The sequence below is a fragment of the Drosophila arizonae genome, chromosome 5 (assembly GCF_054131065.1).
Source record: "Drosophila arizonae isolate 15081-1271.41 chromosome 5, UAZ_ARI_1.0, whole genome shotgun sequence".
NCBI classification, from domain to species: domain Eukaryota; kingdom Metazoa; phylum Arthropoda; class Insecta; order Diptera; family Drosophilidae; genus Drosophila; species Drosophila arizonae.
In genome coordinates this window covers 5,748,189-5,770,211 of record NC_142925.1, presented here as the reverse complement: position 1 = coordinate 5,770,211, position 22,023 = coordinate 5,748,189, and the positions used below count along the sequence as shown (strand labels likewise).

The window sequence follows — 22,023 nt, the reverse complement described above, 5'->3', positions numbered from 1 at the left end:
AGTGAGAAAAATAATGAATAAATTAATTTACATATACATATGCATATACAAATATGCTGACTGGGCAGCTATTATCTGTGGCCAGCCGGATATCGCTAGACGATTCAACTCGGGCTTAACCCATTTGCCCGCTGACTTCAAAAGGTGCGCCTGGCTGAGCAGGCAGTGGCGCAACTTGTTGACGCTTCATTGGCCACGTGCCGAAAGTTCAATGCACCTATCTTAGTCTAAGCACTTTGCTCCAGCTGCTGACCCATTTATTTTTTTCTGACTAGGCCACATTAGCCAGATTCCTTGGATTAATTGATGCTCTGCTGCGCGTTGGCATTGCAAATCCTTTATACCGTTGTTTTATTTTATTTTTTTTTTTTTGCCTTGGCTCTAGCCTTCGCCCTTTATAAAGTGCGGCTCGATGGACACGCTCTCACGCGTGATTAGCACCGTTCGCCTATGCGTACGCTTTGATGTCCTTCAGGTGTCACATACACACACACACACATACTAACAACAACGCCCACCTACGCACGACCACAATGAGCCACGCTTTCTACATTAGGTATTCATCAAAGCATAACAAGGCAAACTCAAGGCAAAAAAAAAAAATAAATAAATAAACAAAAAAAAAAAAAATAAATAATAAAAAAATTGAAAAGTTTTTGACTTGCTTTTGAAAGAAAAATACAAATTAAAACAATGCGTGGAAAAGTTATATTATTGAAATTAATTCCTATGAAAATCTTATACAACTTTTCAGTTCTTCAAATATGAACTTATCAACAATAAATAATAAGCTGCAATGCATAGATGATAAGCAATGTTAGTTCCCATAAAATCGTTTGCAACTAAAGGAGAGTTACTTTTATTTCAAGTTAACATAGGCATTACTTTGCAGTCCTCTGTTAAAGTTGTTCAGTGCTGTTATGTTATGGTAAGTACAAAGCCTTTTATTCGCAACTGTTATACACTGATGTTAAATTAACACTCTAACATTTTCTGTTATATTCTAAAGCTGTTATTGCTACTTTCAATATTTCTCAAGCAATTACTATGATGCTGCTGTTATATTGATACACCTGTTATTCTCTTTAACATTAACAACTATGTTAAGCAACTGTTGCCATCTAGCACGCTACTTTCCAGCTGTTAAATGTACATTCGGGGCACTTTAATATACCCATTTGATGGGGCACTCAAGTAGAGGATATAAAATAAAAACAGACGCCTGCGGCTACTGCCAAGGCACGTGGCTGAAAAACGCGACTAACATCTTAGAGCAGTCTCCATTAGCTAACACACACACACACACACACACACACACACGAACTCACACACTCTCTGTATGTGTGCGTGTGTCTACTGTGTAAACATGGCAATTCTTGTTGCTTGCCACGCAGGACTTGCCACGGCGGGAAAGCGCAAATTTCCGAGTGCGAGTGCCGGAAATCGAGGCAGATGAATTTCAATTGCTCCGCTTGCCTCCCGTTTGTCGTATGTCCTTTTTTTTTACCGTCAACTCTGCTCACTCACACTCTCTCTTTCTGTGTGTGTTGCTGGCTTGTTTGTCCTACGGCCAGGACGACGTGGCTGCCAAGGCAACGTTTGCTTAAAAACGAGCGAGCCTCACGCAGCAACAACAATAAGACGAACAACAACAACAGCAACAACGACAATGACGACCTACGCAATATGTTTCAGCTTTCAACCCTGGACTGCCTGCCTGCCTGCCTGCCTGCCACACACAGCTGGGGTAAGAGCTTCAACCTTGACGTACAGCCTGAATGGGGCAACAGGACACAACCCGAAAAATTCGATACAACAATGATTATGTGGAGCGTGCGTGCGTTTTGTATGCTATGTCATTATTATTGAAATAAAAGTAAGCAAGACGCAAGAGGTTTCGGGTCGCTGTATGTGTGTGTGTATCAATAAATCGATAACATATCGATAATACTAAATGCAATATATTTATATATACAATATATATGTATATATTTTAGTTTGGCTAGTTAGTTATTTAGTTTTAAACTTAGTCACTGCATTTTCTCTTGCTATAACAATTCACATTACGCATACGCAACGTTGCACAATGTAGGGAGCTAATGAAGACGCCCACGCCAAACTAATTTATAAACTCATTCACGCATAAACACCCACACACCCACTATCGAAAGCAAATAAAATAGTTTCGAGTGCTATCCAAAAGCAATTAAGATACATAATTAGTTTGATGAAGTGCATCAGGTAGCAAATTGTGTTTGAATGGAATAGCACACGTGATGTGAGCAAAAGATGTGTGTAGAAATGTGTGGAATATGGAGTAGGAGAATTTTGGAATGCTAGAACTTGAACTTTGATATATAAGTAAATATGTATTATTTTTATATGCCAAAGAAATGTATTTGTGAATTTCTTGAGAATCTAGAACTTGAAAAAAAAGTATTTAAATTTTATTTCATTTAAGAGCCAAATTAAAAATAAATATATATGTTAATGTATAAAAAAATTAATAAATATATTTTTTCATATATTGAAAACTATTCTATACTCTGATTATGTTGCTTAACCCCAACATTCCTTATAAAAATTTAACCACAAATTGTTGTTTGCTTAGGGCATAAAATTTTAATTATATATGTGATGTACATATCCCATAAAAACTTTTTAAAATTCCCAAACTCTTAGCTATTATCAAATCCAAATTATTTCAAATACTTAGTTTAAGCTCGCTGCACGCAATGCAAACAAAATTGAGCTTTGAGTTACACAAAAACCGGAAAAAAGTTGATATCTTAATTAAAAGTGAACAAATCCGAATACATAATCAATCCTACGACCTTTGGGTCAAACGACAAATATTGACATTGAACAGGCAATCTATTGACTCGATATTGATGGCCAGCGAGTGTATAATACGGAGATCTCTGTCGAGGCCGATAGCCGTTGATATGGGTACCTTTATAAGTCATTAAACCACTTGGCTGCGGCTATGAAATGAGAATGTTACTCAGCTCATATATGTGTATATGCATACATATATTTACCGAAGGGGCAGCGTAACGATAACAAAAACTAAACGAATACAAATCGGAGCTCAACCTCTAAATCATGATAAGGACCCGCATCGAAGCAATAACAACAACAACAAGAGCAGCAGCAAGAACGACAAAGAAGAGAAATGCGTCACAGAGTAGCACGAAAACATGAATAATTGAAGCTGTTTAGCGGTTGGGTCGGGGGCGGGCCACAAATAAGGTGGGCGGGGCAGTTGGGAGTGTTGAAGCGTCGCCTGGCAGCTGGCAATTAAAGCGTGTGTACGCTCTGTGTGTGTGTGTGTGTGCGTGAGTGTGCATAGCTTATTAAATTCAAATTAATTCAAATATTCGATACGTTTCGCATTTCAATGCAAAAGGAAGAAGAAAATATTGAGTTGCAATAGGAGCTTAACTTATAGATAGCACATCAAAGATACAAATACAGCAGCAGCAGCAGCAGCACACGCAGCAGGACATCATAGACAGCGGCAGCTCATCAAACGTTTGAATTACAAATTTATAGCATACTTATGAGCGTCGCTGCATGGTGGAGTGAGCAGGAGGCAGGGGCAGAAAACGTTGCTCAAAGATCTTGAATGCTAGCAAATTTATGTGGATTGTGATATTTATAAATACAAAATATTATTAGATATATTAAGTGAATAATTTATTTATTTTTGATCAAATAAGAGTTCTTAATCAACAGAAAACAGTAGAATTAAAAACCGGATAAAATGTTGTACTTAGCCCAATGATCATGTTTGGCTTCGATGTTGGTTTAGCGGATATTGCATAAGAATAATATTTGTAAAAATATGTAAATTTTAAAATAAATAAAATAGTTGAAATAATCAAAGATTCATTAAATGTTGAAACAGGAATAGTTAAAATAATAGATTTATTAAATCTTAAAACAGAATAAGCCTAGATTTCAGTTTAAACTAATAATAAGACTCTTGAATGTACTGTACAAGCAAATATTTATAATTAAGTCATAGAGACCTCAACAGTCCTTGAGGAAATATTCAGAGACAGTAATCAACCTCTAATCAGCAAAATTACTTGGCTGTCAACCAAACAGTGAGCAGAGCGAACTATGAGATCACTGCGACTATATGTACGAGCAGACAGATATGGGAGACACCCAAACGGACAAAGACTTAAAAAAAAATACTAGATCTTCCGAGTCAGACAAACAAACTTGGAATTCAAGTTCATATCTCCCTTTTTAGACTGACAGGTTCATATGACCATAGACCACTTTCTCTATCAATACAACATTCTCTACCCACAAAAAACATAATTTGACAAGTGTTTTCAATTCCCCATATATCATTTGGCAGCATTGGCCACTGCTGCTGCGCCCGTTGCTGCTGCTTCCGCTGCGGCTGTTGCTGCTTATCAATGCGATGGGCTTATCAAAATCTGCATTTGCCATCTCAGTGGCCACTTGGCTCTGCCGGTCAGGCGATTAGATTGTTCAAGAGCAGCAAAACTAGCCTCAAGTGCCGACAAATAATAACAAAGAAAAAGTGAAAAACTGAAAAAGTGAAAAAGTACGTAAACCTAGGTAAGCAATAAATCAAAGTGACACGTCACTGGAATGTCTGTGTAAATGTGTAAAGGTGTGCTCTCTGTATTGTTACCAAAAAAAAAAAAAAAAAAAAAAAATACAAGTTAAGCAAAGAAGAAACGGCAAAGCTTTGCACAAGTGTTAACTGTGACTAATTGCAGGTAGCAGGCGACCAGGTGAGCTAATCAACCCGGACACACGCCAAAGTGTTGGCGCCCTGGGGTCAAAACTTAACACAGTTTGTTGCTGCAACAATTAAACAGTTGCGGTTGCAGCGACTGCGATGCAACTTGACTGGGTCAGCGCCACTTGAGCACACAGCCAACAACAACAGCAACAACAACTGTGGCGACAACAACAGCAACAAAAAGGAAGGAAGGAAATTAGTAAGCGATTTTTTTCCCTGCTTGCAAACAGCAAAAGGATGTGTCGTTTGTTGTTGCTGTTGCTGCTGCAGCGATTGCATGTGTGTCAAGATTTTGTGGTTCTTCTGCCGCTTCGTGATGCTGGCAATTAGAAGTGAGCCGCACATTTGCGCCATTTTTTAATTGGCCCAAAAGTTATGGCCAGCAGCAGCTGCTGCCAAGACAAAGCCAAAACTAAAGCTTTGCAGTTCATTAGACAACAAGTCTTTTAGTTGCTGCATTTTTCTTTGATCTTGCCAACTGCCTTTCTAGGCGATTTTCATATATACATGGCTCTTCATCTCACAGGTTCGAACTGTCAAAGAATTTAAATGATATGCCCCAAAGTTGTCTGTAAGCAAAGTTTTTGCTCATTCCTCTATATTTTCTTTAGCTGTTCTTATCGATTTTCAGAAAGAAAAAGTCAAAAGTACAAAGCAGTGGACCAAAGTTTCGAGACAATGTTTTTGGTTTAGTCCTCTTTATTCTATTACACTCGAATATTATTTGTAGCTCCTTAAAGGTTTTCTATGTGCCACAAAATGTTTAAATGTTGAAAACATAATACTTTAAGAGGTTTTTTTTTTTTCAATCTTTACTTTATACTGTCTACACCTGCCCAGCAGCCTTTCTATGCGATTTTCATAAGGCGAATTCTCTAGAGCCTAACAAGTTTTATGCTGCAATAAATTTGTTCGTCTTTTGAAATATAAATATAAATTTATATGAATATGCATGAATATGAATATGCATATCTGAGAGAGCCTAAAAGTCTGGCCTGTCATACATAACTTTATATACATATATATAACTTCATATACATATATAGCTCACTCACTCGAGCGGCAGAAGTTTCGTTGCTTCAATGATTCACTTTATAGTATATTTTATTTTATTTTACTTAATTTTTTTTTTTACTTGGGGTTTCGTGGTTTTCCTTTGATGAGGCATCTTAAATAAATAACATTAAATGTATCGCTTGCAATTAGCAACAAATTTGTTGCGCTCTGCTCCTGCTGCTTACGATTTACTGCAATTAATTTATGCAAATTTTTAACTTTTCCGTATTATTTTGGATGAATGAACTTTTGAACGAGTTGGAAAACCAGTTATGAAGTTGAGATGCTGCTGCTGCTGCTGCTCTCAGCACATTTGAAGCACACACGCACGCACACTAATATATTCAGAGATCTTTCATAAATTGCATTTTTATTACAGCCTCACAACAGAGAAATAAAATAATAATAATAATATTAACAAAATAAATACCTAATTTATGAGCACGTTTTTTGGCCAAAAGTATTTCAATTTACATATTATAAAATTGTTGTTTTTTGTTTTTTTTTTTTTTTTTTTTTTTTGTTTAGAGTTCAGTTTGTGGCTTGATTCGAAATTCTTGCTGAAGGCAAACTCCCTGCCGCATTTCACTTTCGATCTGTCAGAGATTAATCAACGGCTGCTCAGTGCTAATGTGTTAGCCAATCAACGCATATGCGTCGTCGCTCGCTCGCTCGCCCCAATCGTAAATCTTAACTTAATTAACGACACGCGCGCGCCGACGCGTTTTAAAACGCAGCTGAAACGCGTCGATGCCGCTGCCATTGAGCCGCAGCGAACAGAAGTTTTGAAGTTTTTAGTTCCGCTAGGCGTTGACGTTTTCGAAACGGGAACCCGAACTCGAAATTGGAGAGCAGAAAAATGAAAGGGATTTCCAACACAACTTACTTGATTCGGTATGCTTGAGAATATATCTATATCAAGTTAAGCGTTTGCTAGGGTTGATTGTTTCTAATATAGTGAAATTAGTAAATAAATATACATATTTATTTGGGTATGTGATCCTAAAGAACTACATATGTCTGTCTGTTGAAAAATAAATATATATTAATATTTATCATTCATTGAATAAAGCTAATGAGCTATGTATGGAAATCTGAATTTTAACTTAAATTTAACTGCCTTAAGTATTCATATATTACCCAAAGTTTCGCTTTAACTCTCAACTCATTCTCATACAAAGTATTGATAACGAACTTGATATTATTTCAAACAACGAGTGACAGAACTTTTGCCAAACAATTAGATAACTAACTCAAGTGTGTGCGACTCTTTATAACTATTCTCAAATTTCTAGTTTCTAGTTTCTAGTTTCCAGTTTCTTTATCTGATTTGCAACTGGCAAACAATTTTCAATTGCATTAGCAATGTTCGCGATAGCACTGAAGACACCTGAGAGTCAAGGTTACTCTTACTTTGCCAAAGCGCACACGTTCTATGCTAAAGCAGACTTTCAACTCCTCCGCTGCGCCTCCTGCTCGACAAAGCACTTCACGCGCGACTCGGCTATGTTATGATATCTTATCTATGCACACGCACACACACATTCGCATACGCGCTCGATTTCAGATAGTGTGAATGAGAGTGAGAGTCGCAAAAGCAAACAAAAGCAAAGACAAAAAAAAAAAACAAAAACAAATATTATCAAAATAATAATAATAATAATCATCATCATTAAGCTATGACACAATCACAACAACAAAAAATCATAAACTCAAAAAACAATTTGCCAAATATGAATATAAATATATAGTGTATATATATATATTATATATATATATATGCTACCTTTCTTGTGCGTTTTGATAACAAAAAACAAAACACTCTCGCTCTCATTTCAGATAGGGCGACAAACGACAACAACAACAACTAACGTTGCCTTATCTTAATAATTTCTAGAGCGATACAAAATAAAAATTCGATTGCAAATTTTGTTATCAGCAAAACACAAAAAAGCAAAAACTGAAACGTTTTTTATTTTGCCAAATTATTGATTAATAATCAAAAGAACAAATGAATATAAATAAAAACTTTTATTTCATTTCACTCTTTTCAAATTCTTTTCCTTCATTTTCCTTCATTTCACTTTATTTACTTTTGCGGACTTTCTGTTCGCTTTGATAGCCGCTCAGCTGGCGGCCTAGGGCAAAGGTTTTGCACGCTGGGCTGGTCAACAGAGACCCCCCGGTATAAAGGTTCCTCCATTCATGCTATCAAATGTGAATTATCTAGTGGCTTAAGATTAAAGAAGTTCTGAGTAAATGCGTCAAATTCTAAAGAACTTTATCTGTAACTATTGAACTTTTTGCACTGAGAGAAACGAATCAAATTTATGTAATATAGACAGACAGCATGACATGGACATTTGTTAAGGCTTAGCTTGTAAAAGTTATAAAGATTATTTAGTATTTTAACCATATGAGATTATGGCCTTAATATTGGCGTTAACAGTAACCTACGAACAGAGTCTGAAGAGGCTGTTAATTCATAAAGTTAGTTAACAGAGCTTATTAGAGGTAGGGCGTTCAACAGTAGTAGTTAACATATGTAATTGAGATATCAGTGGCATATTAACAGAGAAAACACACACTGTTAGGCAGAGTATTTTAACTGATTTAGTTGCAAAAGTCTGAATAGGGATATTCAAGAGTGAATATAAAATATAAAAAAAAAATTCATACTTTGGTGCATTACTCATCTTTCATATATATTATAGGATTCATCAAAATTTTCCTATACACAAGTAAATTTTTTCTATTAGCTCTATAGACAAAATATTGTTCTATGATTTCTGGAGCCCCTACAAATTTCATGAGGTGTACAACTAGAGTAACAACTATTAAGGCAGTTGCTACTTTGAAGTGCAATGTCTCTGATGCCCATTTGGGTTGATAAGACAGGCACGACAAGGCAGACAGAAGTCAGTGGACACATTTTGCATGGGTGTTCTTTATTTTACAAGCCCTGCAGACGAACAGAGCGCAGGCAATTATCAGGGGACAGTCAGTCAGTCAGTTAGTCAATCAGTTGGTCAGTATACAAATCAGACAGTTTGTCAATCAGTCAATATATGAGTAGCAACAAGAACTACATGCAAGAAGCGGCTGATAACGTCTGTGTGTGTGTGAAGCAATGGAAATGGATTTGAACTTCGCTGGAAGCGCCGAGTCTACATATCTGTGAGAATGTGTGCGTGCACATGTCTTTGTGTATCTGTATTATATTGGTTGCTTATCAGTTTTGGCAAAAGTCGACATACAGAGAGGGAGAGAGAGAAAGATGTTTGAGTATTAAATGCAAAAAAGAATCAGAAATAATTAATAGGAAAAGTAAAAGGCGCGATATAAATTGCTGTATACGGCCTTTGTATGTGTGTGTCTGTCAATATAAAATTTGATTGCAATGCAAGCAAGATAGGTGAGATGACGTCAGAGAGGGTGAGAAAGAGTGTCTAATAAATGTTAAAGCAACGAAAAATTTAAAAAATTCACAAAAATATTTTATATTTATGTACAAGATATTTCATTTAAAAATATTTTATTTCATAAGTTTATTTTTTTTAATTTTTAACTATTAGATTTTATTACAAAATTTCAACTTACATCATTTACAAAATTCTCGAAAATTTCCTGCGTTTAATTTGTTATTTTTTAATTGAGCAATTTTTTTGTATAATTTGTTTAATTTGTTATTGACTTTTTGGTATTTGCTTTGTTGTCAAAAGTGTCTCAAAAATAAATCATAAAATTTGTTTCCTTAACAATTGTCACAAAATGTTGCATTTATATTTACTTTAACTTAACATTTATTTATTTCTTATTTATTTTTATTTTTTTTTTTTTCAAGTTTGTTTTTATTTTATTTATTTTGTGTGTTTCTTTGGCAAACAGACACAGTTGATTCAGTTCGTTCCTGCATTTAATTTGGTTTGTAAAACAAATTTTGAATTGTTATATGTTTTTTGCCGTAAATATTTATAAACAGAATTAGAGAATTGGCAAACGAGTCTGCCTGGCCGATGGTTGTGGAGGCGGGGCGAGGTTTTTAACAGGCGGGGGCGAACGTTGGACGGCGAGCGCCTCGCGAAATAAAAGTTAAAAATAAACTGTTATATTTGTTAAACGCATTGTTTTTATTTTTATTCTTATATTTATTTATACGGCCTGCTGTGTATTTATTTTTGCGCATTCGAAAAAATGTATTTTTGGAAATAGATACGTCAAATTGTTTATAGATTGGAGTAAAAATAAATTATAGCGCGCGACGGCATAATTTGCCTCATTTGCTTTGCACCTTTATTATTATTATTATTATTATTTTTAAATATATTTATTTTTAATTTTTCCGATTTTTTGTTGTTGATATTTTTGCTGTTGTATGTTGCTTGCCCCCAACTGAATGAAACAATCGCGCAAGAAAACGCGGAACAAACGCGCAAACGAAACGCGGAGATCTGAAACCTAAAGAAGCGGCGTTGCGAACGCGTACGAACGTACTGACGGATAAGCAGACCCGTTGACGTAGTCCGCACGGCGCACAGACACACAGACTCACTCACACAGTGGCACTCGCACAGCCGTACGTATACACACGGTTACACAGACACGCGGGTATCTATCGGTATCGGTATCGCGCACTGTCTACGTGAATGCGTGTTTGTGTGTGTGTGTAACGAGCACGGTTACGCGTGTGTCCGCTGCAGTGAGGATGTCGAATGAATCTCATAACATTCGTTTTCAGCCCGAGCAACTGAAGCCAGCACACACACGCATACACTCAAAGCGACACACACGCATACACAGGCATGGTGAGCGCTCTGAGTGGGCAAAAGCTTACCCACACATGCACACTGGCACTGGCGGCATTCTAACGGTTTCTGCGCTTGTGTTAGTGCAACAGATTTCGGTTTTGTGTAACAAAATATCCCACACACACATGCACACACCGCACAGCTCGCTCGCACGCTCTTGTTAGCGCCCACTCTCCACGCCATATGCGCGCTCTCTCACTCACTCAGGCACAGACTGACTCATTCACACGCTCAGGAGCGCGCAGGCGCTTTGCATGTGAGTCATTTTCGTTCGGTCTGAGTTTTCACTCACAACGAAAGCAAAAGCCTCCGTTTGGCCCGAGGAGCAGGCGCAAACAAGAAACATATGGTTTTTGTTTGCGCTCACTCATGCACACACACGCACATATACATGCACAAGTAGGCAAACAGCCGTTCGTTCTGCTACTGCTGCTGCTGCTGCTGTTGCTACTGTTCTTGTTGTTGTCGGTTTGCGGGAGCAACAGTTATTTTTCCCAAATTCCTTTGCGACTCACTTCGATTGTTACGCACCTGCCTCTCTCGCTCGCACTCTCACACTAAGCTTTTCGCTCTCGCTCTATTGCCTGCTCATAAATGTTAATTATCCATTTTGATGTACAGCTTGCCCCCGCATGGCCCCTGCTCTATACTTTAAACGTAAAATGTTTCCAGTGCGTCGCCTTGGTTTTTCCTTTTTTGGTTGCTGTCCCTCTGTCTGTCTGTCTGTCTGGGTGTCTGTTTATTTATTCGGTTCTCGTTTGCGTTTTCATTTTTCACATTTTGTTTTTGTTTGTGTTCTTTTTCGTATCGAACCGCATTGTCCTTGCTTTTTGGGGGCCTATTTGAAGTGCTTTAGGCTGCTTTCAGGCCGTTTCCTGCTTTTGGTTTACAACAAAGCTGTTAACCTGCGTTTGGCAGTATAACAAAATGAAATACATCACACACAGACACACACACACATCATTATAACAGTAGCACAGTTATTACAAATAAACCCCTTTCAAGGACTTGCTTTAACTTCTATTAAATAGGCAAAAGTAATTCAACTATTATCAATTGACCCCCTAGCCGCAATTAACCCCCTTTGCCTACGCATACACACTTAAGCCGAAAGCTCAGGTAACGCTTTCTAAGGCCCGGTTTAACGAACCTATATAATTTTAAATTGTTACCAAAACTAATGACTCAGCAGTTGTATTATTACATACTCGTGCAGCCTAATATAATTTGACTGGTCTATCAAGGCGATTAGCGCGCTATATATAGGCTGGCACAACAACAACAAAACGATGAATTCCCCCTATTTAGCCTACCCGATATAGAAATAGACCATAATTAACGTGGCAAGTTTATTATTAACATTGTTATTACAATCACTCGACATTTTGACCATATCTCTTAACCATTTGGTGGTCAATCAAACGTTTTAAAGTAGGCAAGGAGTAGATATTTAGAAAGATATGTTGGTTAAAGTCCTTGGCCCTTATATGATTTTAGTAAAGCATAACTTAGTGTTCGAGAATAGTCTATAGAGTCTGAAATTTATAGAGATAATATGTAATGAAAGACTGGTAATGGTAAACCCAATAAAATATTTTAAAATTCTTCTTCAAAGACATAGTTATAGACATAGCTTCTATCATATACCGTTTGCCTATAATACGTCCAGTATGTTCTTAAAAATAGCTTTACAAACAACCAACTTAGACTATTTGGTTAATTTGTTGATTGGTAATAATCAAGAAATCTATGACCTCAAGTCTGCAATTTATAAAGTACATATGTCAGAAATATTATAGACAGCCAAATGACAAATCGATAACACGTTGACATATAGCACCTATTTGTTATAGTAGCTCAAGACTGATTTATATGTATTATAGAAACTATAGATGTGTATCACTAAATTCTACATCTCTATGGACGATTTTTGAATATTTATCAAAGTAGCTCATCTGGGATATATACAATATTATAGCAACAAAATTTGCGCTGTTCATGAATGCATATCTATATGAAAAATATATACCATATCGCATATGAAAAGGACTTTTATTCCACTAAATTCGTACAGTTCATTGTGGAGTCTTCACGTCTATCAAGACAACTAAATATAATATTCTTAAGAGTGAAATACTTTCTTAGCCGTTCATTTATAAATTTCTATATTTTTCTATTCCTATTCTATATTCCCATATCTACAGCTCCGGAATGGTTCAGACTACCCATGAAGTCTTGTAACTTCCACTCAATCCCACCCTCTTCTAAAGCAAACTTCTCATATCCATTGCAAATTCAATTGCCCTGGTTCTGCCTCAGCCAGCCTTCCCTGTACCCTGTACCTGCTGATCTTGCGGCGCACGCTGCCTGCTGTATGAAATTTCAGTAAAAATCACGCATCGCCTTTCAGAGGAGCGCAAAGCGAGTTACAAGTTTACGACTTGAGGGGCGCCACAATGTTGCACACATGGCAGCAGCAGCAGCGGCAGCAGCAGTAAGAGCAGCGGCAGCAATGCAAATGTTGCATTTGACCTCGAGGCAGTGTCGGTTGCATTTGCGGCATCTGCAACAACAGCCGCCGCCGCCGCAGCAGCAGCAACAGCCGCCTGCGTTTGCATGTGCGTGTGTCCTTGTGACTTTTAACACCCTGCCATCAGTGGCTGGCGACAACTGCCAGAGTCGCCTTCGCCTTCGCCTTCTCCTTCTTCGCCTTCTTCTTCTTCTTCTTCTGCGCCTTCCACTCTTTCAGATTCAATAAACGCCGTTGGATGCATTTCGCGCAAAGTCCGTCCGTCCCGTTCCGCGTCCCTTTGCTGAGGCCATGTGCATGTCCAGAGGCAGTTCGCCGTAACGTTTAGCTGCACACACATGTGCAACATGCGGCGACACATGCGCACTCTGTGGCAATGTGTTGAGTCCGACTTTGAATGCGACGGCCCCTGGCATCGGCATCGGCAGCCGCATCGGGCACTTAAGCGCTTTCCACAGTATTCCAACAAATTCATCCTTTGCGCTAAGCGCGGCTGCAAACGATTCGCTCTCTATGTGTGTGTGTGCGTTTGTTATTGCCTTTAGCCACCACGCAGAGGCGCACCCCAACCAAGAGTAACAACAACAACAACAACAATTATCAGCGCTAGTTGCCGAAGCCACGTGAAGTTCTTCACGTTTGTTGTTGTTGTTGTTGTAAACGCTGCGTAGGTAGTTTCACATCAAAATTTCATTCAAATCGCATTACTCTCAAGTGCAGCTGAACAACACGAAAATTAAGTTGATGCCGATGATGACGTTTAACATGATAATAATGATGATGTATTGCTTTGCATGTAAATTAAAGTGCCTGAAATTTCCGTTCCAAAAAGTCTTTAATGCTGAGATGGTGTATTAACATAACTTCCAGAAAATATCAGACTGCCTATTTTATTGCTATCTATAAAAAATATCTATAAAACATTAAAAGTTCAAGAATGAAATATGATATATTGCGTTTCCGATCTACGATCCTCCAACTCGTATTTTCCCATCGTTAATCTCTCATTTGAGATTTCCAATTTGCCAAGTTTCATGTTTTATATATGTCATCTTTTTTCGCTCTGTTATCTATAACTGGGGATCTATAATTTGAAACCCATAATCTATCATCTATTATCTATCAATTATTTACTATATCTGATCTAACATATACTATTTACTTTCTATGATTTATCAACATTTATTCGTCTATTTTTATCTTCTATATCCTACCTTTTCGCCTATCAAAAGCCTTTAAAATTGCAATTTCCTGCATAACAAACTTTTCTTTTAATGAAAATTAAATTAATTTTTTTCCTAGAATTGCGTTATTAGAAAGACATTTCAGCGCTCTCAGCTTGATTTGTTCGCCTTACGGTCTCCTTCGACAGATTCTTTACAATTTCCATAATAATACAATAAGACCTGGCTTAATGTTAATATATCTCAATACGCTGGGCAATTTCAATTCCATTTGACCAACTTGCGCCCATGCAGTGCAAATAAAGAAGCAGCGACAAAAGCAATTAGGCCCGTAATTACTTTGGCCTCTGTGTCAAATTGAATGAAAAGCTCGGATGCTGCTGATTGAAGATGATACAACAACCCCCAAAAGGATCGAAGCATTAGCATTGCCTAATTACATTTCAATCGCATGTCTTAAAAGGCGCTTAAACTCTCAATCGTTTCATCACAAATATGAACGGGGGCGTACTGACAGTGGGAGTGGGGGGGTGTTTGAGAGGGTGTGTGAGACGGTGTGCAAGGGTGTTTGGTGTGTGTGCACGCTTTGAGTGCAATTTAAATGTGATTAGAAGCTGGTTTAAGGACAATGCCTACAAGCATATAAAATAAAAGCCAAATAACAGGTGAGTACCATGAAGCAGAAGCACGACTAGCAGACATCCTGTAATTAATTATAGAATAGAATATTGAATACTTATTTCTTTATTATGATGTTTCCATTATAAGTGATTACCTTGTGTTAAACCGTGGCTATATAAGATGGACATTTATATTCAAGTATGATAGAGAGATCTTGCTCTTTCTCTCTTTCTATCTATTTCTCTCTACACCTCTCCACTTCTATCTCAATACCTATACCTTTTTAAGCTCTCTTTCTACCTTTATCCATCTATCTTTCTCTATCTTCCCTTTGTTTTCTCTCTGCTTTAAGTTTGTCTTTGTACACTTCTGGCTTTCTCTGAAGCTATAATTCTCTCTCCATGTTTTCTTCTTTCATCTCTTTTTGAAGAAGATGTCCTAGTATTCAAACCATCTGCCAGAGAAGTGTGTATATTCTCTCTATTTATTATTATTATTCCTACGATTAGTCATCTGATCTTATATGTATATCTCTATATAAATACCTATTTTCCATCTCTATGTTTCCCATGCTCTTCAACTACAAACAACAAACTACAACAGCCACAGCTTGATCTTCTAATCAGCCTTTATACCTTATTCTGATTACCTATTACTGTGACACGCGTTACCTTCAGCTCATTATACCCCATTACAGACCCCATTTCAATCTCACCGTATCGGTGGCATGAAAAAGCCACATAGAAATTATATTTTCTTAGACAACAAACAAAAATGTTGTGTCTCCGTTGTCAACTGAAGCGTTGCTAAACGTGCAACAAGGAGGCACACTCCAAAGTGCCACCGATTCTCCACCCTCCAGCATTGCCTGCCCCACAGCCCTCCCTCCCCCTCTCCCTCTCTCCAGTGCTCGCCCCCCTCTTTAGCTCCTGCGGCATAAATACTCCACGGTTTGTTTCGCTTGCCGGAGTTGCCTAATCTAATCAATTTTGCTCAATGCTTTTGTGCTGTTGCCCGCCCACGCGGAGGAAAGCAGCACAGGCAACACGGCCAGCCGCTGCCGCAGAGCAACAAGAGGCAAAGGCAGCCTGTCAGCTTCAATAAGGCAACGTTAACACGTGTGTGTGTGTGTGCGACAGTCAGTGGGGGGACACTGGGCTGGGCTGTGCTGGTGCCCGCGTCAGCTGAGCGGTGAAAGCATTTCACTGTTTGCATCAATGATGAGCAGCGTTGGCGTCGGCGTCGGCGTCGGCGACTGCTGCTGCCATGGCTGCTGTTAAAGTGGCCAGAAAACGTGGCCCTGACAGGTAAGGTAAGCGTGTCACACACACACACACACATACACTTATACACACACACACACAGACACATAGAGCAACCTACTCTATTATTCTGTCCCATTGTTCCAGCTGCAACTGAATTAGTTAACAGCAAACAAATTTGAACTGCTCCAGAGAATTACGTGGAGATATCTATCTAAATCCATAGCGTAAATGCTGAAAGGTAGTTTCAATGCTAGTGCCACTTGTTTCCACATTTAGCCACATTTAAGCCCAGTTTATTGGCCAATCTTTCAACCCATTTTTGCTGCCATTGGGCCAGGTGACAGCGCACAAATGACAAATAAAAGTTCTCTGACAAATATTCCATGCAAATGCCTTGGCAAGGACACACGCTGCACTAAAAAAGGTTTATGCTGCCCACAACCCACACACACAGACACACACACACACAACCACACTTGTGCCACAAATTATAATTGAAATGGATGCCACACACACACACACACACCCACACACGGTTGAAGTTTATTGAGCTGGAGGACATTAATTGATTTGGACACGCGGATAAGTGATGTCCTTTAACGGTTTTCTGCCATCCAAAAATTGTTTCATCATGCAATATTCATTATAGCTCTTGAACGTGAATCGGTTTAAATAAGTGATATCCATATACATATATATATGTATATATATACACACATATTTCGACAGCCATAAAAGTATTTTCATGTTGCGTTCATTAGTTCAAGGACAAAAGGGAAAAGTTTTCAATGTACAGTAAAAACAGTTTCCAGTCCGTTATAAACTTGATGCTAATTGGTTTAATTACAGTAAATTAAAGTTTGCTTTTTGTTAAATATATTTGTATGTATGTATACGAAATCTATATAAATAGAGGCATTATATAAGCTACCTCAACAGCTTGCTATATATTTTTAATATACATATATAATTCATAATCTGTTGCATAAGCTCAAACCACACAAAGCGAGCTATTTGTAATTCAATTTACTAAGAGAGAGAGGGAGAGAGAAGGAGCGAGTGAATGAGTGAGAGAGGGCGAGACATCTGGCAATCATTCTGAAATCAGCTACACATCGCAGGCATATCAATCATTATGACGATGCTATTTTGCTTGGCTGTCTGTCACACACACACACACACACACACACGCAGCCAGACAGACAGCAAAGAATCCCACAAGTAGATATACACCTGTATGCGGTAAGTAAAGCTCACAGAAACTTTAACTGTTACAAGAGCAGAGAGCAGCAATGAGAGAGAAGGAGTCAGAGAGACTAAGATGGAAAAAACGAGAAGAAAACACACGCATCGCTGGGCAGGACAGAAGAGAGAGACAGAGGTTGAGGTAGAGGTAGAGGTAGATAGACAGAGACGGAGCGTGAGAGCGGTAAGTATGACACTTAGGCACACATTGAAAATTGGCACGTAGTGGGCGGGTGTCACACGCAGCGACACACACACACACGCACACATATCGTCACACGTGTAAACACACCCACACACACTTGGCATCACTTGCAATCGCATCCTGTTGCCCATCGCCTCACACATAATATGTGATATATATTTTTAATGTCTTTATTATGTTCCATTGAGTGTAAATATTTTCCTTGTGAGCAAACACAACACGCATACAAAAACAGAGACAAGGCGAAAGAGAGAGAGAGAGGCACTGCGAAAGTGAGACAGTGAGACACTGGCCGTGGCTGCAGCATAATACGCGGCACGTGCTCAGTGTTTCAAGTTAAGCTTCAACAACAGCAACAGCAACAACGAGAAAGAATAAATAAAATTAAAAAAAAACTTTTCATTTCGCCGTTATAAGAAATGAAAACTGCCAGCGGAAAAATTGAAAAGGAAAACTGGGAATTGAGGAACCTCTTTGCACACTTACCTTATTAAAGTTTGCCTTTAGCGAACAGGTACAAAAAAGTTTTGCTGCAAAAAGAAAACAATAAGAAAATAGAGAGTTAGTAAATGAAACAAGTTGAGAAGAGTGCTAAGTGAACGACTAACAGTTACCCTGTAAAAGTGGTGGTAAATGCTAATGAAAATATAGCAAACAAATTATTTGAAATTGTGATTAAAGCCTGAATGAAGGACTAATAGATGCCCTTTAAAGGGCTGTAAATGAATAAATTGTTATAAATCATATATAGATGATTATTAAATGTAAAAATATATTTAAACATATTTGATATAAGTTACAAAAATTGCAGCTTTGCAGGACTAAGAGATACCCTTTACATAGGTGTAGGTTCAAGTCTTTTTAGCTATATTATATGACGCGATTATTGCCCAAATTTCAGGTATATCTTCCCATTAATTAAAATAAAAATATGTTCTTGATCAGGACGATGAGCTGAGTAAATTAAGTGGAATAAAATACTTTCAACAGTTAAACTAGGAGCATCATGATCTCCTGCCAAATTCATTTGATTTTATCCATTATCTCTAATTGATTCATCGGAATCCTACATCTCTTACTCAGTTAGACTTTGCTCTCTGGTTACCTCATCGCTTAGCTCCCCAGCTCCAGGGTATCGAGAGTCCAACATTGTTAAGTGAAATGAATACAATAACAGCATTTAAGCACATTCTATCGCCATGACAACACTGGCGCAGCCAATTAATCTTGACTGTCGAAGCGTTTTGAACGCCCCCAAACACAGCAGAGAGGCAAGCAGCAGATGGAGGCAGCAGCAAGAGGCAGCTGAAGCACGCGATTTATGACGATCAGTTCAATGCACACGCGTTGGCTGTAACCTCCTGCAAAGAGGGTAGCGCAAGCCGAGCAGCTCTAAAAGAGTTGAGCCGAGCGCCCCCCCTTTGAGCTGGCTTAGTAACATACAGACAGCGAGAGAGAGAGAGAGAGAGAGAGAGTGAGAGTGCCTGAGTTCAAACTTGGTGAGGGGCATTTGTCAGCTCTGCGCAATGCCAGTTTAAAGTTGAAAGGATACCATAAATCTTGCCAAGCCAACTTGCAATTCACAATTCGCAATCGCAATCGCACTCAGAGCTCAGAGCTCATGATGAGGCGCGCTTTGACAGCCTTGGTTTTGGCTTGTCTCGCTTCATGCCAAAAAGCCAGCCAGAAAGTCAGACAGACAGACAGAGGAGCAGACATGCATATCTGGTATTCAACTTTCGTTCGGTTCTGTTCTGAAACTTGCGCAGTGTCTTTGTATTAAGACTGATGTGGTATTAGGGACATTAGCGTAACAGCCTCTCGTTGGCGTGCGCTGCTTTCTTAATAAAACATCCATGAAATGTTAATAAACTTTATGCAAAGTATGTTTGCCTTTCAGGGCCAAAAGTCATATCATCTTGGAATTGGAGATCTGCTCTCAGACGGCGATTTAATTTATTTAACTACTTCCATTTATTTGCTCAACAGCATTGTTAATCTTAGAGATTGATAGAGCTCTATAATTATTATTATTTATTTATATTGGGAGTTAACAGCTATAGCAACACTAACAGCGATTCCAAAAGTAACAGAAACATTAACTTTTACAGCATTAACTAATGCAACGTTCTTAAAAATCCTAACAGTCCTATATTAACAGATAGCTTGCATTAACAGCACTAATTATGGTAAAAGCGAATCGAGCACTGACAGAAACTTTAAAATTAAGAACATATACAAATAGATTGTTTTTAGAAATCTTAAGAGAAGTAATACAAAATTATTAGAAAAGTTTAACAGCACCATACGCGCTAACATTAACAGCATAGTAACAGTACTTACATATATGTATACATACATGCACAAGTACATGTATACATACACATATACATGCATACATACAAGAATTACTTTTACTATTGCTATTGCTGTTAATGTTAACACTATGTAAGACCTATAACATTAATACAGGAGATTAAGATTGAACTGTTGTTAGCATTAGCAATTAAGTACATTGAACACTTTAGACAACCGTAGTACATATAATATATACAACATATATACATACATGCAAATATAAATATGTAAATATATACGTAAAAATCAATTGCCAGCTGTTGTTTCACACTCCGCCAGCGTTTCGTGTGACGTCAGTGGCTCAGCTGTTGACGGATATTTTTATACACAGCTCAAACCAAATCCTGCGCACACTTACACACGCATAATTATAGGTACATATATACATATAGTTGTTGATATATATAGTGCTTGCTCAATCAGCTGTTAGTTTTATGTTGCTAACGAAAAAACGAAATGCAGGGAAAACTCTGCTGAAAATCTAACCAAAAAAAAAGACAGAAAATAAGAACAACATACGCAACATGTGTGCACAATTTGTTGTTGTTGTTGTAGTTGTTGTTATTATTGCTGGCATGCAGCACATGGCAGCGCCTCCAATTCGGCTCGTCAAATGAACCGTATATGTGCCAAAAAGTCAATGATAGACAAAATACACACACACATACACATACAAAGAGAGCGAGCGAGAGAGAGAGAGAGGGAGAGTGAGGCGCTCTTATTTGTCTTCCCGTTTACAGCTTCCTCTTGTCTGCCAGCGTTTCCACATAGCTCAAGTATGCACATCCTTTAGCCGCTTCCTTGCCTAGCTCAAATGCAGCTCAAGTGGCTCTCTCCCCACTCCATGTGGAAATGCATTTTATGATCACTGCTACACGCGTGTGTGTGTGTGTACGTATATCTGCTTCTGTATATATTTCTCACCTCCATTGCGATCAAATCTTTGCTATAGGGAATACAACTAGAGAGCTAAGCATATATACATACATACATACATACATACATACATACATATGTAAGTATATGCTGCCTTATATATATTTCCTTTGATTTTTGTTATTGAGCGCAACTACATTACACACACATATATATACATATATAATATATATATTCATGTGCCTGTGTGCAGACACAAATGTTATTGACGTCGCCGTCCGGGCAACGTCCGTCCGTCCCGCCATCACGACGGTGCCGAGCTAAAGCAGAGCATCACAGCCGACAGAGCGACCATACGTTGACTCAGGGATCGGCTGCTGCAGCCGACTGGGTCTGGGCTGGGGGCTGGCTGATGTTACCGTTAAAAGAAATGCAATTAAAATGAATCTCTAGACCCCTAAAAACTTCAAGCAGCAGCCGTAGCAGCAGCAGCAGCCGTTGCCGTCGCCGTTGCCGTAGCCTCTGCAGTAGCGGAAGCAATTAGTAAACTGAGCAGTCTTCCACATATAATCCCATAGCAAATCTCTCTGGCCCAACTCACGCGTGCTCTACGTGGCATTTGGCTGTAGGTAGCATTGGGGAAATGCACTTAAGCAAATACATAAGACATACAGATTTACATACATACATACATACATACATATATATGTGTAGTTGCTGTCTGTCTGTGGCATCTTTAGCTACGCTTGCCTCCCCCTTGCCCAGCAGACGGCAAACGGAACACACGTTTTATTTGTGGTGGCGCATGTGCAATCCTTTCGACAGGCTCTTCCTCTGAGCGATCCCCCAAACGGGCCCCATCCGTGACACATTCGTGTTCATAATTATTATAATTTGTTGATGTCGTCCATTCTATTCCCTAATTTGGTTGCAAGACTATAAATAGTCTTAGACTTAATATTGATTTCGGTATAGAGCGGGATTTACTAGCTGTTCGGTTAAAAATTGTAATTCCTCCAACTAAATGAGGCAAGCAGAGTGAAAATACAAAGCAATTCGAATTCTCAAGTACTTTAAGCGCCT

General features: G+C 38.4%; 1 protein-coding gene across 2 annotated transcripts in view; it reads right to left on the bottom strand.

The window, feature by feature from the left end:
- Mef2 (myocyte enhancer factor 2) overlaps positions 1-22,023 on the bottom strand; it is a 66,907-nt gene that overhangs the window by 11,421 nt on the left and 33,463 nt on the right. For both annotated transcript variants that reach the window (XM_018011006.2, XM_018011023.2), the window contains exon 4: positions 18,193-18,236. The gene's annotated coding sequence lies outside the window, so the exon portion shown is untranslated. The remainder of the gene's footprint in view (positions 1-18,192; positions 18,237-22,023) is intronic.